We start from the raw sequence: 21242 nt of genomic DNA on the forward strand, positions 1-21242 counted from the left end.
AAATGCATGTCTTTTCCAAATGGAATTTAATGCAAAACCTCTAAGGTTGACGAAAGGTCGGGTACTTAATCAAGGAAGGAGCAGTTTTTAGGTCTCGCCTGACCCAGGGCTTGCGCTGGTCTGGCGAGACTTTAAGTAAGGGCTTCAAAAAATGCTACCACCAGCTACAGCTTGTAGTGCATGTGCGCGGGCAAGCGCTGGAGCAGAGGCGCCATATGGCATTCCTCATGCTCATTAAGCGCATCGCTCGCCGCGCACTTGATCTTCTACTTTTCTTTATTTGCACCACTGGCAATATCTTCCTGTCTTCAGGCAGTTCTGATGCTTGTTTGTACTCTGAAACCCGGTAATCCTGTTTAAGTGTTTCTGCCCCTAAACACTGATTTAACTTTCGCAGATCATTTGGAAGTCAAAACTTGTTTTAGTGATAAAGGCAAAAAACTGATGCTGCGTCAAAGCCTGGTGTGTTTTTTCCTTTGGTGTTCTTAACAGTCTGGTGTAAAATTAAGCCACTAATGTTGCGCCCAACTCATCTAAAGAGTGAATTAGAATTAATACCCCAATTACTGGTGAAACTGAATAAGCAGTCTAATGCACTCAAAAAATCAAAAAAGCGGCAACCGTTTGTTCTCTGCTCTGTGCATTAGCGATGAACCTCTGGGGAAAATAAATTAATTGATCAAAAATAAGAATCTAATATGAGAACATTAAAAATCTGTGAAATCGCTGCATTTTAAAGCAAGTAAAGTCCTTGCTAATCAAAATAACATTTTAAACAATATGTTAAAGCATGCAAACAATACATTTTACTTGAAGGAGACACTGATTTCGTTGTAGCAATTTTGCTTGAAAACACAAGATGACATTTAAATAAAGCATGCCTAACTTCTTTTTAAGAGAAAGCTACACTATTCTGAGGCAAAGAGAGGTTCATCCTGCAAAGTATGTAACTCTTGACAATGTTTGTGTTCAATTCAAGCCACGTTCTAAACACTGTGTGTACACGTTAGCGATGGCCATGCTGCAGTTTCTAAACATTTACCACTTTTTGGTTAATTGTACCACATACCACCCCCAAGTTATGCTTATGACTCAATAGTAGTCGTGTACGTTTAGGTGACCTTGCAACCAATAAATGAGCTTGCTGTTCTTTTTCGGGGAGCACAACCAAAGTCGTATCAATCATGAAGTCTTTATCAATGAGCACCCTTCAATATCATTTTCCATTAACTAGTTTGACAAAGTTCACTCAAAATACCGGCACTGATGTTCTCCGGAAACAAAGTGAATTGACTATTCTCATGTTTCTATCCACGTATTAGGTCAAATGAAATCACTGCCGGCTACCGTTACGTTTTACTGATGTAGCTGGGGCTGACACAAGTCCTTGTAATATTAATTTCCTGCTCTACTCCACGCTCCACGCTTGTCCCTCGTGTGTATATTACAGAATTCCGAAAAAAAACAGCATTTGAAATACCTAAAAACACGAAAAGATCGCATGAGAACCGGTGCCGCGGGGCACCTTTCCTTTCATTGATTGGATAAACCCGCTCTCCCTACAACTCTCTCTCTCTTTCACGCACACAAGCTCTCTCTCTCCCTCTCTCACGCATGCACGCACGCACACATGCACTCTCTTTCTCTCCCTCTCCCCCTCTCTCTCACAAACACCAGCTGCGGTCTGTAGTAGGAGTAACTGCAGGGCGGTGACGTGGGGAGGGGGAGGGGCTGGGGGGGTAGTAAACTATGGATTACGGAGGTTTACAGGTAAGTTAACATATAAATTAATGACACGAATTTCGTTGCGTGCACTGCATCCCCAAATGCGATGCAGTGCACGCAACGAAATTCGTTTTATTAATTTATATGTTAACTTACCTGTAAACCTCCGTAATCCATAGTTTACTACCCCCCACCCTGTCCCTCCCCCTCCCCACGTCACCGCCCTGCAGTTACTCCTACTACGGACCGTGGCCGACAAACACACAGGCACGCACACATGCACACTCTCTCTCTTTCTCACACACACACAGGCACACATGCACGCTCTCTTGCACACACACACACGCATACTCCATCCTCTGTAATCTTTTCCGCACCAGTACTTGCTTCTGAGCCCTGCTTTCATTATATCCCTCCACCCGCCTTAAAAAAAATAAAAAAGCTTTTGCACTGCTTTATTTTTCTTTATTTACTAGTACAACTTGGATCAGTAAATAAAAAAAAAAGAAAACTTAACACGCACGCTGTAGGTGCATTCATGTGTTATGCTTTTACCTACAAAATGACACAGCTGCTACGATTGCATAATAGCATCTTTTTTTTTAATGGGAGGTTCCTCTTTGTCCATGCTGCACAGTATCGCTAAACAAGCATTGGCATAGCCAATAGGTCGCCTTTGGGACATTAAGTGTTTAGTTATCCAGCACAATATCCTTGGTGCAACAACATCAACTGTTGCAGGTAAAAGGTTTAGCCATGCAACAGCTGATGTTGTTACACCAAGGATATTGTGCTGCAAAACTAAATACTTATAAGGTCCCAAAAGCGAGACCTATTGGCTATGCCAATGCTTGTTGTTTGTTGGGAATACATGCCAGTTATGTATTCCAACCAATTTTGTATGAAGGGAGCCTCAAAATGTACTCAGTTATGCTGTGTGGCAAAACAGCCTTCTTACGGACCTTAAAGGCGGTGTATTAAAGACCACGCAGTGGAATTACTGCTATATATAAGGTGCAGAATAATGGCAGAGGTTGTCTAATCATTCCGTTTGATAACCCTCTTACCTCTATACACACTCTCTCTCTTGCTCTCTTCATTGCCTCTCTCTCTCAGTTTGGATGGGAATGTCACCTTTAGGATTTTCAGGCCTGTTCTGCTGCACTTATGTGACAGTGGACTAGTGTCTCTATCCTGTGTGTATCACGTGAAGCTGAGGTGTTTTGTGATTCATAGGGGCATATGTACAAGAACTAAAAGCATCCATAGCGTTAATATTTTGATGTTACAGCAGCATTTTTTTATTGCTGTATTGTATTTACAGGTTGCCGCTAACCGAAGTTAGTGGCAGTTTTCCGGGGTAAGCGTGAATGTTTAGGGTCGTCACTTCTGTTAGCGGGACTTAACGAAAATAAGATGCTAGGTGGGTGTTCCCATGAAAAAATTGCTGCTAACCCCACTTCGCACTATTTATGATGTTTTTTCTGTCCGGTGACAATTCACCAAAACTGCCGCTAAGTTAAGTTAACATCTGGTTTTTAAAAACAGAAATAGCTGGTCTGAAAAATGGTGAAGCACACTTGTATATAAGGGAGGCTAACTCAGACCCTCATTTGCCTATCTAATGACACCATGGAGGTACTCCTCTTGCATCTTGGAGTTCCAAGAAGACCACAACAACCGGCGCCACCACCACCAGCACCACCACAGAGGCAGCGTCGCAGAAGAGAGCGGGTCTACTGCCAACGCATCACCCTGATAGACCTCTGGCCATATGATGTGATATCAGATAGAAATGAGAGAGACACCCTTTTTTACCAACCAGGGGAATAGGGTACTACTGATAGGTAGGAGTGAAGTTCCCTTGTGGAAAGCTCAATTTAAGAAATACATTTTTTATATTCCAAACACAAACTAAAGCCCATGTATTAGAACATATACACTATTGAATAGAACCAAACCAGTTATAAAGTTAATATAAAAATGTTTATATTTTGTTAAAAAAACACAATTAAAAATGGGCATAGAACGTCTATAATAATCATGACACAAATTCATATACCAAATACATATATATGTCACAGGTGTAGCAATCTGATGCACAAATAAATATTTGTCGCTTGTGAACAGACACACACACACAGCAATATTGATGGGTATTACCCCAACATACAGAGTAAAATTTAATTCATGCCCAAGGACATCATATTTGCATTGTCTTCATATGTCCCAGTAAGTCAGGTGTACCAGGTAGCAGTGCCATTGTCAATCAAACACTGAGCCAACTTGGGGGCAAGCTGGATGTAAAGAACCCAAAATAAGTTCAACATTTAGCAGACAAGTATGTTTGCTCTTAGCTATGCTCAGCGTAATCATTTCCAATGAGGTATCTGGATGATGTTCTAACATAGTAATTTGAAAAAAGTCAAGGTGGATGCTTCACCAGGCACATGCACCAACGGTGCACCATACAAAATATGTGCACAGGTGACGTTCAGGTGGTGCAATTGGCCTGTAAAGAAGCTCAAATGTCTTTTGGAGTAACCCATACATCCTGACAGTCTCAACATGGATGTAATACACAGGAACTGCCCAATGACAATGTGTTGATAAATAGGCTTTCAAGTATAAGCAAGTTAATTTCAGTGATGCAGGTTAATTGTTTAAAGCTCCACATGACAAAGCAGAAAGTACAATGTTGCACAATGCACAAACACCCAAAAAAATACTCTGCAAACACAGCAGGCACAAATACTAATAGATATGTGCTCTCAACATGGCTGATGACACCCATCAAAGTGACCCACACACAACCCCAGAGACAATACAACATTGCTCTGAGATGCACAAGGGCCAATATTGAATGGACCTTTGGAGTCCTTAAATCAAGGTTCCGGTGCCTTGATATATCAGTGGGAGGCTCCTGTACAGTCCAGAACTGGTTTGCAAAATTCTAATGGCATGTTGCATTTTGCACAATATTTGTGTACAGACAAACACACCATTGGATGAAGACCAGAAGGAGAAGGACAATCCAGAGGATGACCAGGACGAAGAAGCTGTTTCTAGACACACTACAGCTTCTGCTGCAAGAACAGCAAGGAGGGATGCCTTCATCCACAATTGTTTTGTAACTAATCACTATAAACAAATATCCAATCACTTGGATTTTTTTTTTTTTAAAACACTGAATGTTACTTTGTTAAATAAAATATCACTACACAAAAGTCTTTGATACTTGGTTTATGAAGTCATAAGTTTACATATCTGTTAGATGAAAGTAAAAAACTGTGTCACACAGCTCTCACTCATAGCAGGGAACACAACATCAATTAAACCAAGATTGGAGATGGAACAACGTATTGGGCATATGAGCACATTAATGTGTATGGTGCAATATGTGTGTTGCGTCATCCCAGGAGCACATAAATGTCTGTTCACATACAAGAGTGTAGAACAACATACACTGTATGTCTGATGCGTAATTGTAGCTGTGGCCACATAGCTAAAAACCATCAGAATATGTGTAATCAAATATATCTGATTTCAATGGCACAGGAATAAAGGTAAGTGACAACAGTATCAAATATGCAATGCTGATCTGTACTGCATCGACTTCTGGGTGTGGAGGATGAAGATACAGATGATAGTCCGGAGACAATAACTGGTGTGTTAATACAGTTCAGGGAATGCCTCAAACACCAAGCACACACAGTCAAACAACACCAGAAATTGTGAATACCTCAAAAGATGACAGATGCACCATTGGAATGACCAATAAGCACATGTCATGCATTATTCACTGTGCATTTATCATTCTACAACAAGGCAATGATCCGACAAATACTAGAGTCACATAAGCACAAACAATGACACATATGTCAGACACGGGACAAATGGCAAGACAGCAGCACACAACAACGTATATGTTGGAACATATACCTGACAATGCAATATCAATAAATTGTCAATGTCACATGCACCACAACATGATTGTGTCATGGCAATGGAGGGGTAGAATGGGCTACATCCTCATCCAATAACTCTTGCTCTGTGTTCACACCCCCAAAACAGAGAACAGACATACACACGAGTGAAGTGCTAATGGGAATACAATCAGTATAGCCCTAACATACCAACAACATGCAACCTTTGACAACAGGAATGGACATTGTTGGGGGTCATACAGACATTAAATGAATCATTATAGCCCCCAGGAGGTGCACCACCTAGATCTGGATTATCACTACAAGTTTACACATGTCAATTGCATGATGTATGTACGTTTGCTCAGCAGCACAACTACAAAACTCAAAATAGCCACACATTTGCAGGCACAGTTGAGCACATAGAAAAGCATGTTCCTACTAAGAAATGTTAATGTCACACAATGTTGACATTGCAAGCAATGTACGAATTCTCATCATGAAACAGTGTTGTGTAAGCTGGTCAGCTATCATGTATGGTTCATGTAACAGTACAGTGTTTACACCAAGACACTCCACCTCAGTCAGGAGTATGCCTGACAGAAATATCTGTCCCAATAGCATCCATGGTACTCTAACATACACCAAAGTGCTCCCTAACATGTGTGGATGATAGGCTGCACCACATGTTTGCCTCATGAAAGGCAATAGTGGGGAGCAGATCACATGTTCCATATTGTCCATTGAAAACTGTTAGGTACAAGCAGTCTATTTACGGCTAATGTGCAGATACAACCCTTGGGCCGCCTCTGCTTCACACACAACTATCTCCCAAACTTTAATACTACACCAGGCCGCCATTCACAACATCATTAGTTACTGACTCAGCCAGCATAATCTTTGGTCAGTCCAGATCATACAAGCCTGGGTACAGCATGGTACGTTAAGTATGCATATGAAACTACTGATACAGTTTGCCTAGTCACAGGTCCCCTGTATCACAAGTCTTGTAGAGTATATGGTCCTCATCCTCAACATTGATGGGCAGCACAACTAACTTGGGCTTAATGACGTTGAGAGGCACCTCAAAGAGATAGGATGTCTCCCCTGTCAGACCAGTGTCCTCTTGGTGTGTGTCATGCAATGCACACCACCCTTTGTACATGATCAGTAGCACCTTCAAAGATGAACACAACAAGTTGCACCATGCATACTTCTCATGTCAGCTATGTTAAAACAATAACATGCCATTCTTTGTCATCAGATAATGTTCCTTGCTGGTGCACAGATTGCAAGAAACTGGATCCACCATGTCACGCACAACACAGGCATTGACATCCACATCAGTCTGCTGTAACTCAGCATTATCTGTGTATAGCCCCCTGGGTCTCATACAAAAGCACAGCATGGTTTAAAGGCCATGCTAACTGCTTGTGCTTTCAGGCATCAATAGTTTTTCTGTTGCAAGTATTGTTGCATGCAAAGTACTGCTTTGATGTTCCAAAGTAACAATGACATGTTCACATGTGTATCTGGGTCTTCAACATGTTTGTACATGGCTGAGTGTTGATCTATAAATACGTAGGGATGTTCTGCTCCATTCTGCTACCTGTTACACACATTTAACTATGCATTATCTGAGGTGTCCCTGTAAGCTATTGTAGCCCTAAGGGTATTACAAATATACAATGAAACAATGAAAAAAACCAATTGTATTGGTATCTGTCCGGCCGTAACATAATTGTCGATACCAGCTACTATTTGCTCATTGCTGTCATGCTAGACTGATCTTGTGATGCTGCTTGCACAAGAACATACTTACACCATGTATCGCCTGGTTCAGCATTTTTTGTAATGTTGACCATGGAGATGGTCATTAGACACCAGTCATAGACATTGTCATGCATTGGACAGCGTGAAATGCATATACATCTTTTGAAAATGAAGCCATGACTGCCTTATCACAAACTGTCATCAATGTGCCCCTCTGTGCGTCCAGCTAATCATTTACTCAAATGTTAATGTGGAGTCATAGCTGCGCATTGTAAGCTGCATTACAAATATCATAGACTCGTAGTGACTGCCTGTTGGTCAAGTACATGTGTGTAGTAAGTCCATCTAACTGGCACAGACATCACAGCAATGTGTGATGTAAGAGTCACTTATCACCAATGCTAACCCTAAGGTGTGTCACTGAGGCATGTTTTTACATACACACATGGCCAATCATAAACAGACATCAATGTGAGTAACTAGTGCCTCCTGAAATCTCAGGATCACTCATATCCAGACAGTTCAGCTAGACTACACAACAGTACAACACACAGATCACATCACATATACATATTGTATCATTAGGCGTGACAAATATGGTAAAAATGGTACATATACAATACTCGCAGAATACATTTTGTTAGATCTGGGGGTCTCTAGTTGGCAGGGTAGGTACCACTGTCCAAGTAGGGACCCTTGCTTCTAGTCAGGGAAAGGGGGATACACTGTTAAGATAACCCCTGCTCCCCCTCTAGGTAGCTTGGCCTGAGCAGTCTAGGCTATCAAAGGCAATGTGTAAATGTGGTATCCTTGATATTGCTATATGTTTGCATAGCATGCAGGTATTCAATGACAGGCCATGGAATGTTATGAAGGAATAGAATGTAATGACATCTGCTTGATGATGTCTCTGTTGGGGACAGTTGAAGACTGGTGTCCTGTGGATGAGACCTTGGAGGATTTATGTCCTGAATAAAGAAGATTTATGACAGATTGGTGTCAGCAACTTCTTCACACTGGCGACGATGGATGGGATCTTTTATCCTGCTCATACATCAACAGACTAATTTTTTTTTTTACCAAGGTCTCAACACGACGTTCCTCACTGTTCTGGCTCAAGAAGGTATTTATTTCTTGACCTGTGAGACTTTTATGCGAAGCGGTGCACAGTTTCAAGCCTGGTTCTCTTATCGGCGAGGGATTATTTGCCTTCTGTGCTAAATTTAGACTTTGGGCTGTATGTTATAGTGTACGAGTTCGTGAATTTAGAGCCACGTACAAGCAATTGCCTCGTCTTTGAGTGGGAGTGGTTGTTGTTTGTGTTGTCTAATGAGCAAGGAAGGGATGAAGCTCGTCTAAAATCTCCTGTACTGGTGTACTTAAAAGCTTACTTTTGATGCGTGCCAGCTCGCACTTCTATTTCCCAAGCGTTGGTCTTTAAGCTCGAGGATCATTGATCCGGATCAAAAGATGCCATTGCGTTGCTTGTGCTGACGTCCTGAACTCCTGTTCACGTCAGCTTTTGTTGCGTGCTTGCAGCGGAGGTGAAGGGAACATTGAAGACGGACTCTACCTCCGCGTTTCTGAGCTTCTGTTCACGTCACTCTTTGTTGCCTAGTTGCAGCGGTATGCGTTTCCTGGCAGCGTTTCCTGGCAACTTTTGTGTTCGTGTCTGACAAGGAAAGAACATAAACGACGGGCTCTGTCTACACGTTGCCTAGCAACTCTCGCAGCATTTGAAGGGACACGTTCGTGAGGCTTCGTGGGAGAAAATATAACTCCTTAATTAAAGAAGTGCTGGAAACATCATTTTGCAGCTGAAACCAAAGGAAAAGTGATAATCAAACCACACTTGTGCACACAACTTCAAAATTATCACTCTGATGTGCACAGATTAACATTCAACTACGCTGATGTGCACAGCTTATAAAATAACTTGTTGAAGTACTTAGATAATTGTATAACAGTCTTATACTTTTTTCTTGTTATAATCCAGGTTATGTTACATCCTGTTAGTGTATTTTATTAGCATATAACGAAACAAACTATAGTATTTGTATAGTTTTACAGTTAGAATCACTTGGCTCTTGCTGTCACATTACATCTCCAGGTTTACGGAGTTTTATTCTGGTCTTAACCAAATTGTTTTTTTCCTTAGGTGTCATTAACAAGTTTATCTTATTTAAAATTCTTGCTGTTTTCATTTTTTGTTTTCTTAAAAGAAAATAGAAATGCAAAATGTAACTTCCGCGCCATTCTTTCTTTCTGATCCTGGCGATCCACCTATTCGGTGGTCTAAATGGAAGAAAGTATTCTTAAATTATGCAAGGGTGTGTGGCGTGTCACTCAGCGCTGAGAGGAAGTCTACACTCTTATTACATTGTCTTGGCTCAGAGGGCCAAGACGTTTTTGAACACCTACCTGACTTAAACGAAGAAGAGTCTAGAAACTTAAATGAATTTGAGATAAATATAAAAAAGCTTGACAAACATTATCTTCCAAAGATAAGTACAATTTTAGAACGCTATCAATTTGGAAAACGAATACAAAAAGAAGAGGAATCGGTGGAAACTTATGTAACTGCACTACGGAAGTTGGGAGCCACATGCAAGTTTGAAGATTCTCTTGAGGAGCGAATACGCGATCAGTTCATGCTCGGCTGCAACATCGAGAAAATAAAAGATGAACTTTGGCAAAAGGATGATCCTGATCTGGATGAGGTCATAGCCATAGCAAAAAGAATAGAACATTCTCTTGTATGTGTTGAGACGATAAAAAAAAAGAAGGGAGTGTCCCGGAAGAAAAAGTACTTCATGTCAGTAAAAAACAGTCTCAATTCAAGCTTTTACCCAAGTCTTCTGGCTCACAACGAGTCCCCTCGTCTTCGCCAAGTTTTGCTAAACCCAAAACTGATAGTAAGCTCAAATGTTACCGGTGTAATGCCTTTGATCATCTAGCCAATGACAAATCATGTCCTGCGATTAAGTCTAAATGTCTTAGTTGTGGGAAGGTGGGTCATTTTACCAGAGCATGCAAATCGCAAAAGGTGAATAAGGGTAAGCGCGTTAAAGAGATAATAGTAGAAGAAGAAAGTAACTCAGACTATGATGATGTGGACTGTGGGGAGGTCTATCTACCTAATGGTGATAAAAAATGTAAGGGTCCTCTAGATGAGGTATGTGTTAACAGTTCTTGCATCAAAATGCTTTTTGATTCAGGTGCTAAGATCTCACTAATACCGAAAGTGTTCTTTGATAAGGAATTGTGTGGTAAGGTCAAGGTATTCAAGCCTGACATCAAACCTCTAGCCTATGGTGGGCAGCCTATAAAACTATTTGGGTACTTTTTAGGCGATATTGAATATAAAGGAAGGTTAACTGCAGGCAAAATTTACATCTCCTGCAGAGGCGACAGCATAATAAGTTGGTTTCATCAAGCTGATTTAGGAGTGTCATTAGTTCCTGGCTGTGACCCGTGTATAGTTCTAAGAGACCTAGGTACTTCCTCTAGAGATGTTTCTCATGGTTCTAGTGCTTTGAACTCTGTGTCTTATAAAGATAAATCAGGTACTGCATGGCATTCCCAATTTAGAAAAGTGTTCAGTGATAAACTAGGTTGTCTCACTGGGTTTACTCACAGTATAACTCTAAAAGCAGAGGCAAACCCTGTTACTTGTAAGGTACGTAATGTACCTTTGGCCATGCTAGAGCCAATGCGTCTTGAATTAGAGAAGCTAAGAAAGGAAGGTATCATTGTGGAGACTGAGGCATGTGAATGGTTGGCTCCGGTAGTCTTGGCACGCAAGGCTTCCGGAGAGGTTCGCTTATGTGTGGACTTACGCGCTCTCAATCGTGAGGTTGTACCTGATAAATATCCGTTACCCAACATCACAACCATGTTAACACAGCTTGGGGATGCGTGTGTTTTCTCGTCTTTAGATTTAAGGGCTGCGTATCACCAGGTCAAAATTGATGAGAATTCCATGAGTCTTACATCTTTCATAACCCCATTTGGAACTTACAAATTTACACGGCTGCCATTTGGATTGATTTCTGCAGCATCAGTGTTTCAGAGGGTCATGGAAGATGTACTGAACGGGATTCATGGGGTTAAAATATACCAGGATGATGTACTAGTGTACGGATCGTCACAAGAAGAACACGATCAAAGATTGAAAGCTGTCTTGCAACGATTTGCAGAGAGGGGTTTGACCTTGAGAGAAAATAAATGCAAATTTAATCTTACAGAAATTGATTATCTAGGTCACTGTTTAACGTCTACTGGGGTCAAACCCAAGGTGGGTCTTGTTAAAACCATAAGTGAACTTCCGGTTCCAGGGTCCAGAGATGAGCTGGTTACCTTTCTAGGAATGGCGGAGTATTATAATAAATTTGTACCACAGTTTGCTTGCCGTACTCCCAACTTGAGATCCCTTTTAAAAAAGGGAGTCAAATTTATCTGGTCCTCCAAGTGTCAGCTGGAATTTGACGATATAAAGATGGCCCTTAATTCTGCTCCTTCCCTCCAGAGTTTTGACATCACATCAAACTCTCTACTGGTAACGGATGCAAGCTTACGTGGTTTGGGTGCGGTTCTCAAGCAAGTCAAGAATGGGAAAGAGGTTACCATACTTTTCCTTTCAAGAGCCCTGGTAGGTCCTGAGCTTCTTTATTCCGTGATTGAGAAGGAGGCACTGTGCATATTCTGGGCCATCAAGAAATTAAAAAAAATTCTTTTGGGTAATACTTTTACTGTTCATTCTGATCACAAGCCTTTAAAAGATGTATTTTGCAAGAAAAGTCTTGATGCAATCTCATCACGGATTTGCAAGTGGGTAATTGCGCTGCAAGACTTTGATTTTGTGGTCAAATATATACCAGGGGTTGACAATAAAGTAGCAGACTGTCTGTCCCGGTTGATTCCAGCACAAAATGAAGATAGTGTTGAGGGTGTTGAAGACTCATGGGAGGTTGACCAATTTAAGGTGTGCGAAGTTGTTGAGGGTGTTGTCACTGAAAAAGATTGGAGGGATGCTATGTCTGAGGATGTGGATTTGCTGGAAATTTGTAGTTTAATGGCGAATGGTTGGCCTTTGTTGAGAAATTTGAGCGAAAATGCTCGTAGGTATTGGAATGTGAGGAATGAACTGTCTGTGAGTAAAGGTCTTTTGTGGAGAGGGACAAGATTAATTCCTCCGTCCTTGATTAGGGAAAAAATTGTTCACCTTACTCATCAAGGTCATCAGGGCGTATAAAAGACAAAAGAAAGAGTGCGTTTACATTTCTGGTGGCCTGGTGTGGATTTAGTTGTGGAACGACTGATAAGGGATTGCACTGACTGTAACATATCTGACAAGGTATGCAAAACCAGGGTACAACCCATGGTTATTCGTGAAGCACCCATACGATGCTGGCAGGATGTGGCATTGGACATCCTAGGGCCTGTGTACAGTAAGAGTGGGCAGTTTTTTGTTCTGGTCCTTATAGACATGTTCTCTAGATGGCCAGAAATAAAGGTTACACAGAGCATACAGACCAGTAATGTAACTAGGTTCTTGGAGGAGGTATTTGGTAGAGAGGGGTTTCCTGAATCTCTGCTAACTGACAACGGGGTGCAATTTGTCTCGAATGAAATGGAAGAATTTTTAGCAAAGAAAGGCATTAGACATAAACGTTGTTCTCTCTATCATCCTGAATTTAATGGGATGGTGGAGAGATTCAACCGAGTGTTGAAGGAGTCCATCCAGTTAGCCAAAGCGCAAGGGAAAGACTGGGTAGCTGGGATTCATGAGAGAGTCAAGGTTTACAGAATCACACCTCACTCCACTACCGGTGGGATTCCCTTTGAACTCTTTCGAGGTCGCACTCCTAATAGTGTTTTGTTCCAATCCTGGATGAGGGAGAAAGGGGCTGAGACCAAAAATTTCAGTAATGCTCAAATGCTAGCAAGACAAAGTGCCAAGTCCTTACAAAGGAAAAGTAAGTTTGATGTTAGGCATGCTGTGGCTCACACCTGTGTAAATGTTGGTGATCGTGTTAGGGTACGACTCCCTCATAAATTGGATGGCTCAAAGTTCTCCTCTCCTTTTAAAGTTGTTAAACTTTTTAATAATGCGGTTAAACTTAATGATGGACGCATTTGGAACTTAAATAGGATATCACCCATTTCTAGTAACTTATCTGAGCGTGTTGGCAAGGTTTCTATACCGGTGAGTAAGTCCACCCAAAGGGATAGTAGTGCCTTATTGCGTAGGAGCTCACGTGCTGTTAGAGTTCCAACTACTCTCCATGATTTTGTGTTAGACTGACCATAACGTTAACACACGCCGTCAGTGTTTCTACTTCTTTGCATGATTATGAGTTAGCGTATTTAATGTTTTCACATCTTTACAATTGTATTTTTATTGTTGGTTCGGGGGGAGGTGTGTGGTATCCTTGATATTGCTATATGTTTGCATAGCATGCAGGTATTCAATGACAGGCCATGGAATGTTATGAAAGAATAGAATGTAATGACATCTGCTTGATGATGTCTCTGTTGGGGACAGTTGAAGACTGGTGTCCTGTGGATGAGACCTTGGATGATGTATGTCCTGAATAAAGAAGATTTATGACAGATTGGTGTCAGCAACTTCTTCAGTAAAGTATTTGTACCAACACTCACAGTAACACAGTGAAAACACCACAGATTTACTCCACACCAGTTTTAGAAAAATAAGGTATCTTTACTAAAAACTTCACAAGACCAAATACTACAGACAAACCAACATATAATTCAAAAAGGTTACTTTAAAGATAGTTCAGAGTCTGCAGAAAGTACTCCAGGATGTAAAAGTCAGTGTCCTGCACAATGCGACTCTCAATGCACAAAATGCGACACTTTCGTGCCCAACAGTACCTGTAGTTGCGATAAGGTTCCCAAAAGCTATAACAAGGAAGCTTGCAAAGGCGATGCGATACTCCTGAGATCCTGGGGAGGCTTTGCAGCAGCCCTGCTTCACGCAGCAGAGGTGGATGCGCCGGCTCCGATCTGTAAGGGGAGGATGCGATGACTTTGGCCTTCGTTGCGTAGGTTTCTTAGGGGGAAGCTTCACGCACAGGTTCGATGCGACACGCTTTGATGTGGCACGATGCGCGGCGCAGCGTTGACTTCCGGCGCCGCAACTCTCGATGCGCCACGGAACGGAACTCTGCGTCGACGCACACGATGACTGGAGACTTCTCACGGACCGGCAGTGGAGCGGCCCGCAAACTGGTTCTGCGACGACCCTCGCAATGTCAGGAATCTTCACGCTTCGAGACGATGCTCGACGCACTCGGCAATGCGGGGACCCTGCGTGTTGCGATGGTGCCGCGATGAAATTTTCCACGCACTCTCGTTCTTGAGACACGCAATCGGATGATGAGTTGGGTACCAGTTACTCTTTTCACGCTTCTGCTTCCCAGCTCCCAAAACACAGCAAAACGACCTCCTGAGGCCCCAAGACTGGGCAAACACTCCAAGGCAGGTCAGAACTCCTTCAGCAGAGTTCCAGGGGAGCTGGTGGTGAAGTCCTTTTGTTCCTGGGACTTCTTAACAGGGAGCCAGCTCTTCTCAGGCCCTTGGAGATCAGAATCAAAAGAAGGGGACACAGCAAAGTCCTTCCCCTCTCCTTGGCAGCAAAGCAAAACAGCAAGCAGGCAGTCTTCTCCTCTTCAGTCCTTTTCAGCTTTCTCCTTGGCAGAGGTTTCTTCTTAGTTCCAAAGTGATCTAAAGTTTTAGGTGTCTGGGGTCCTCTTCTTATACCCCTCCAAGCCTTTGTCTCTCTTTGTTCCAGTGGGGGGATTCCCCTGCTCAAACCGGTTCCTGGGTGTGCTCTGCTCTGGAGCACCTGGTTCCTTTCAGAGTGAGGGGCAGGGTCGTTAGACGCTCAGCAGGAGGTGGAGCCTTCTTTGTGCCAGCAGAGGCAGAGTCCTCAGCCTGGCCAGCAGGGGGTGGAGCCAGCTTTGTGTTGGCAGGGGCAGCCCTATTCAAACCCAGGGACTACTCCTCCCACCCATCTAAAGCAGATCTCCCTATTCACCCTGCTGCTGACTCATCCAGGCTCCTGGAGTCACCTAGCCCGTCACATGACACCCTTCAGCCAACCAGCACACAGGCACACAGGAAGGTTAAACAGGAGAATAGCTACTTTCTAAAAAAGTGCTATTCTCACATAGTGAATTTAAAAACCATCTTGCTAAAAAGATGTATAATTAAATTCTGAACACAGAGATACCAAACTTGGATTTTCTAGACTTGCCCTTATGGGAAGATAGGCATATAAACAGCCTTCCCCATTCTATCCTATGGGCAAGATAGCCTCTCAGCAGTGAAAAACGAAAATGTCTGTAATTCACTACCAGGGCATGTTACACACCTCAGTACATGCCCTACCATTCAGGTACACTGCACCCAGCCCAGGGGGGTACCTAGGGCCACCATAGGGATGCCTGATATGTACAGAAAGGGAAGGATAAGGCCTGGTCAGTGGGTGCACTGGCCAGGTCGACACAGCAGTCCTGGACTGCACATAGGCACTGCAAGCAGGCCTAAGACATCATTTTTAGGGCTACTCCTGTGGGTGGCACAATCAGTGCTGCAGCCCACTAGTAGAATTTGAATCACCAGCCCTGGCACACACAGTGCACTTTACTAGGGGCTAACAGGTGAAACAAATATACCAATCATGGATAACCAATCAATACAACAATTTACCAGAGAGCGTATGCACTTTAGCACTGATCAGCAGTGGTAAAGTGCCCAGAGTCCTATTGCCAACAACCATGGGTCAGAAAAAATAAAGGAGGAAGAAGCAAAAAGTTTGGGGATAACCCTGCAAAAAGGGCCGTTTCCAACACATTTATACACATGAAATATTCCCGCTTACCCCTAGGCCGGTGAAATTGTGTTGCAAACTCTGAAAACGGGCCGCAAACGGCCAGTAAGTGATGTCAGTCTGCATCCTGTTCCATGGAGGAGTACAGTACTTTTCACTTTCTCTTTCAACCTCACAGATAGTATCTTTTCTGAGTTTGGAGGTGTTTGCTGGTGTTGGTGTTTTGGAGAGAGTTCTGTGTGTAGTGTACTGTCCATACTGTCCTTGTTGAGTCCTATGTCTCTGCCCATATGTGTTTTTGTGACTGTCTGATTGCTTTGTTGCATGTACATCTCAGGGGAATTTTTCATAGTTCTTAGGGGTCATTTGGGGGTTCATTTTTGTTTCCTGGGATCACCTGTGCTTTCTGAGATCTTCGGTCAGGGTAGGGAGGGCAGGATGTTTGAGTGGGCTTAGGGGGCTTCCTCTGGCTTGTACAACGTTACTTGCCCAAGATGGTAGAGGCTGGGGGACGCATCCTGCAGGGTTACAATGTGAAAGTCCAGAAAGTGAGGTGGGAGCACATCTGGGAGAAAATGTTTAAAATGTGTGGTGTGGACAGGTCTGTCCAGCAGTGGAAGCACAGTTGGCAGGATTGCATGGGGCATGAGGGGGACCTCATGATCACCTGGGACTCAGTGTGAGCAGGCAAGGTGGTAAGTACATGATCAACTTTTTATCACATCAGAGGATGAATCCTCTGGACACTAATTAGGTTCAAGACAACAGCTTGCACCACTCATGGAATGTGCTATCTGTCAAAAATACATGCTTGTCATGATATACTGTACCACCCCTATGTGCTTTGATATTGGTACACTTCAATTGATCAACTAGCTGTCAATCTCAGTGAGATATACTTTGTGGGTCATCAACATGTCAAAGGTCGTGATACACCTGTGTGCAACAGATGTGACCTAATAGCATCACATCTATTGACATTGGTGAGCAAAATTGGTAATCATGAAGCAGTGGAACAAGTTGTAGTCTGTTATGTCACTCAGATCGTGGCAGGGATGTCCATTGGGCCACAAGGTTGAAATTGACATGTGCTGTGGGTCAGACAGGAAAAGCAGATTGCAACATGTATTTAATGTGGTCACACACCTGACTGTTACAATGAATGAAATTGCATCATTAAGCCATCAATGATGTACTTGAGTCTTGTGAAATGTGATGTCAATGACAATCGTACTTCCCATACATTTTCCACTGCTGGAAGACCCTTGATCACACAAGGAGATGTGAATGACTTCATGGACCCAAACACCACTGGTGAGTGCGTTGCCCTTACCTTTGGTCTGTATGTGTTGACATATACAAGTCAAGCCACAGGCCGTGTATGTTGTTGTACACAGTCTGGATGTGCATCACATGGACCTCACCTCTAGTGTGATGATGCTGCATCAAGTCAAGAATTATGCACATCAGCAACATGTGATGCTAGAGGACAGTGTAACATTTAACAAAATAAAAGATGACTCCTTGTGTTGCTGCATCCAGATGTGGGTTTATTCTTAGTAATCAGGAGTTAATGTACAGGATACAAGCAAGAATGTAATTCAGTAAAGGCCCCAGTTAAGGTGCCACCGGGAGCAGCTGCCCTGCTGCTCAGCCTCAGATATAACTCACAGTAGAATCAAACATACACAAAGGAACTCTAAATGACATCATAGATACAGGCTGAGCAGCTTAGAACAAACACTAAAGAAGGACAGAGAAGGAGGAAAAGCAGGATGTAACACATCTCCCTCCTTGACAGAATAAAGAGCCAGATGTGAAAAAGAACATACAGCACATACGAATGTAACACATATCCCCCCTTGACAGAAATAGGAGACGTACGGAAACGAATGAAAGAAGAAACGTAGATGATAGAACATACAACACATACAAAGTAAACCCTCTTTGCAAAGTAAGTGGAAGAGGATAAAACATCAAATGGTGAAAATAGGAAAGGCAGTACCGTCACCTGAAAATGATGGAAAAGGAAAATAAATAAATACGGTAAAGGCCAACACATAACAAAATCCAAAAGAATGGAAGTGGGTGGAAACATCATAAGCAAACCAAGTAAACTGAACACTCCAAAAGATATAGGGCAATAAAGGTTCAGATACAAGAATCAACAAATGAAATATGAACTCCTCTAAAACATTAGAGCACTTACGTGGTTCATATCAATGAACAATCTGCGGATCATAACTCCACAATAAATTTGAACACCTCTAAGCGATAAAGTGCCTAAGTAGTTCATCATAAATAAGCTTCAACCACACAGAGCACAATGAACACTTACACGGCTCTTCATAAAACCGAATACCACCAAGAAATCCCAAAATTGAGAAGCACTAAGACTCCTCCCATAAAACTGAGCACAAATATAACTGAGCACACTATGGCTCTTTATCATTAAACCTGAAAAGAATGGAGCGCCTCACAAATGAGCACCGATGTGGCTCCACAACAATACACATCTAAAAATCCAAACACTGGAGCAACTAATCTCCCAAAAATTCAAAATGGAAATGAACACCTCAAAAACTATTTGAGCACTAATGTGGTTCAATACTAATAAGAAAATATAGCCCCTGTATGACTCCTCACAGTAAGAATGTGAACCCCTCTAATAGAATAGAGCACTAAGAAATGTGGTTCATCAAAAATAAAGAATAAACTGAGCATCAACATATCTCATCACCTTTAAGTATAATCAAGTATAAAATTTGAGCACCCCAACAAAAGTTGAGGTGCTCAAATGTTATTTATTTCCACTGATTATACTTAAAGGTGATGAGATATGTTGATGCTCAGTTTATTCTTAGTAATCAGGAGTTAATGTACAGGATACAAGCAAGAATGTAATTCAGTAAAGGCCCCAGTTAAGGTGCCACCGGGAGCAGCTGCCCTGCTGCTCAGCCTCAGATATAACTCACAGTAGAATCAAACATACACAAAGGAACTCTAAATGACATCATAGATACAGGCTGAGCAGTTTAGAACAAACACTAAAGAAGGACAGAGAAGGAGGAAAAGCAGGATGTAACACACAGCATTGCCCTTCCTGACTTGAAATTGCAACTCCTCATATGATTGACAACATCCTGGCTATGTACCAGCAAATAGTCCATGTTTTTGATGATGTCATTGCAATGTCGTAGAGCTGATCATGCAGCATCCTAAACATTTATGCACCCTGACATGATTGTGTAAGGGGGCAAGATGTGGTGCTGGTAATTTCAAGTGTAGACTGCTGTAAATGTTGATAAGTTCCTACCACTGAACATGTCACATCTGTTGTTGAGTATCATTGGCTACATGATGTAGCATTCTGACATGAACTTGTGACAGCAATGAAAATACAGACTCAATAAAAAAAAATCTGAGAATGTACTACCATTACCATGTGATGTTTGCCCATATGGAAACACCTGTATCACCACAACTCAATGATTTGATGTAAGCTGTGACTGTGGGCACTCACAACATGTTCAATGGGATATTTCATTTGTGAACAATGGACGGACACATATGTGATGTATTGTGCGTGATCTCATCCAAAATGATCATGGCTCCTTGACAAGGTATAATGTGTACAGGTGAGCCTGGGGACATGTTGCATGTCCACTGCTACATCAAGTTAAATATGTTTCCTGAGCATGGAATTATTTGTCACATGAATATAGTGTAGTTTCAGATACTGCATTTCAGAGCCCATTAATACAAACTTTTTACACGACTCCAGCCATCTCAGAGTGTACATACTTCAGAGGAAACATTTGAGTAATGACTTTGATGTGTAGGAACAGACCTGGAATACGTTGACACCCAGAATTGATGTGCATGTTGTTAATTGTCAAGTCTTGTAGCAGTCACAGTTGAAATTGACTTGTCCAAATAGCAGGTCACTTAACCATAATAACAATGTGAGTACGTCTCACAAAGGGCTGACTGACATGATGAAACATCAACAAGTTTGCAACAAAAAATGTACAATGTAACACAGATTGTTGCTACATAAATCTGTCCAATAGAATACTTTCGGATTTGATGATGATTCTCGTGAATCAATTTCATGCTGATGTAAGTCAGAAGGCCTCTGAAGCCAATGCAAAGTTTGGTGGCACAACTTTGTCTTGGGCAGACTATCTCACACTCAGTGTCAAAGAGGGACAACCTCAAATCATGCATCAGACACCCTTTTATATTACATTTAGGTGATGAGGGGTTTACATTGTTACAATGCGAAGCCCATTTATCATCACACAGAACCATTCCCACAGGAGCACCTTAAATATTGTGGAGTGCGTAAAATTTTAGACTCTGTACAAAATATTTTTTAAATATGCTCTTTATGGTGACATGCTCAACAGTTCTTCAATGTATATGTTGGCCATCAGCATGTGTCACACATGAAAAACACAATAGTTCAATGATTGATCACGTGCATGACGGTGATCCTTGCATCACATAGACTAACATGTGCTCAAGTCGGACAACATAGCACTTTTGGGCGAGGATGCATTCCTTAGCACTGGCATGAACGTGTTCATACTGACACTGGTTAAAAAGCAGTGCAGCCAAATTTGTGGTTGACATGCAGCAGCTTTGCTGTACCATTGGGTCATAGCACAGAAAAGTGCAGAGCAGGTTAATACTAAGCCTAAGCGGGAACTCCGCTCGCGGAGTTTGCAGAGTTTCTCTGCACTGCGCGTTACATGGACCTTGCGGAGTTCCCAAAATCTCTGCTACGCGTAGCTGAGATTTTCCTCGCTCGCATTTGTCAGCGTCAAGTTGGTGAGTGCGAGCAAGGAAAATCCACCTCCCAGCGAGATTTTTCCTCGTTTGCGATTGTCAATATCAAGTTGTCGAGCGTGGAAAACCAACCTCTTGGTGAGATTTTTCAACGCAAGCAGTCAGAT

The sequence above is a fragment of the Triturus cristatus genome, chromosome 8 (genome assembly GCF_964204655.1).
Source record: "Triturus cristatus chromosome 8, aTriCri1.1, whole genome shotgun sequence".
Classification (NCBI taxonomy): Eukaryota; Metazoa; Chordata; class Amphibia; order Caudata; family Salamandridae; genus Triturus; species Triturus cristatus.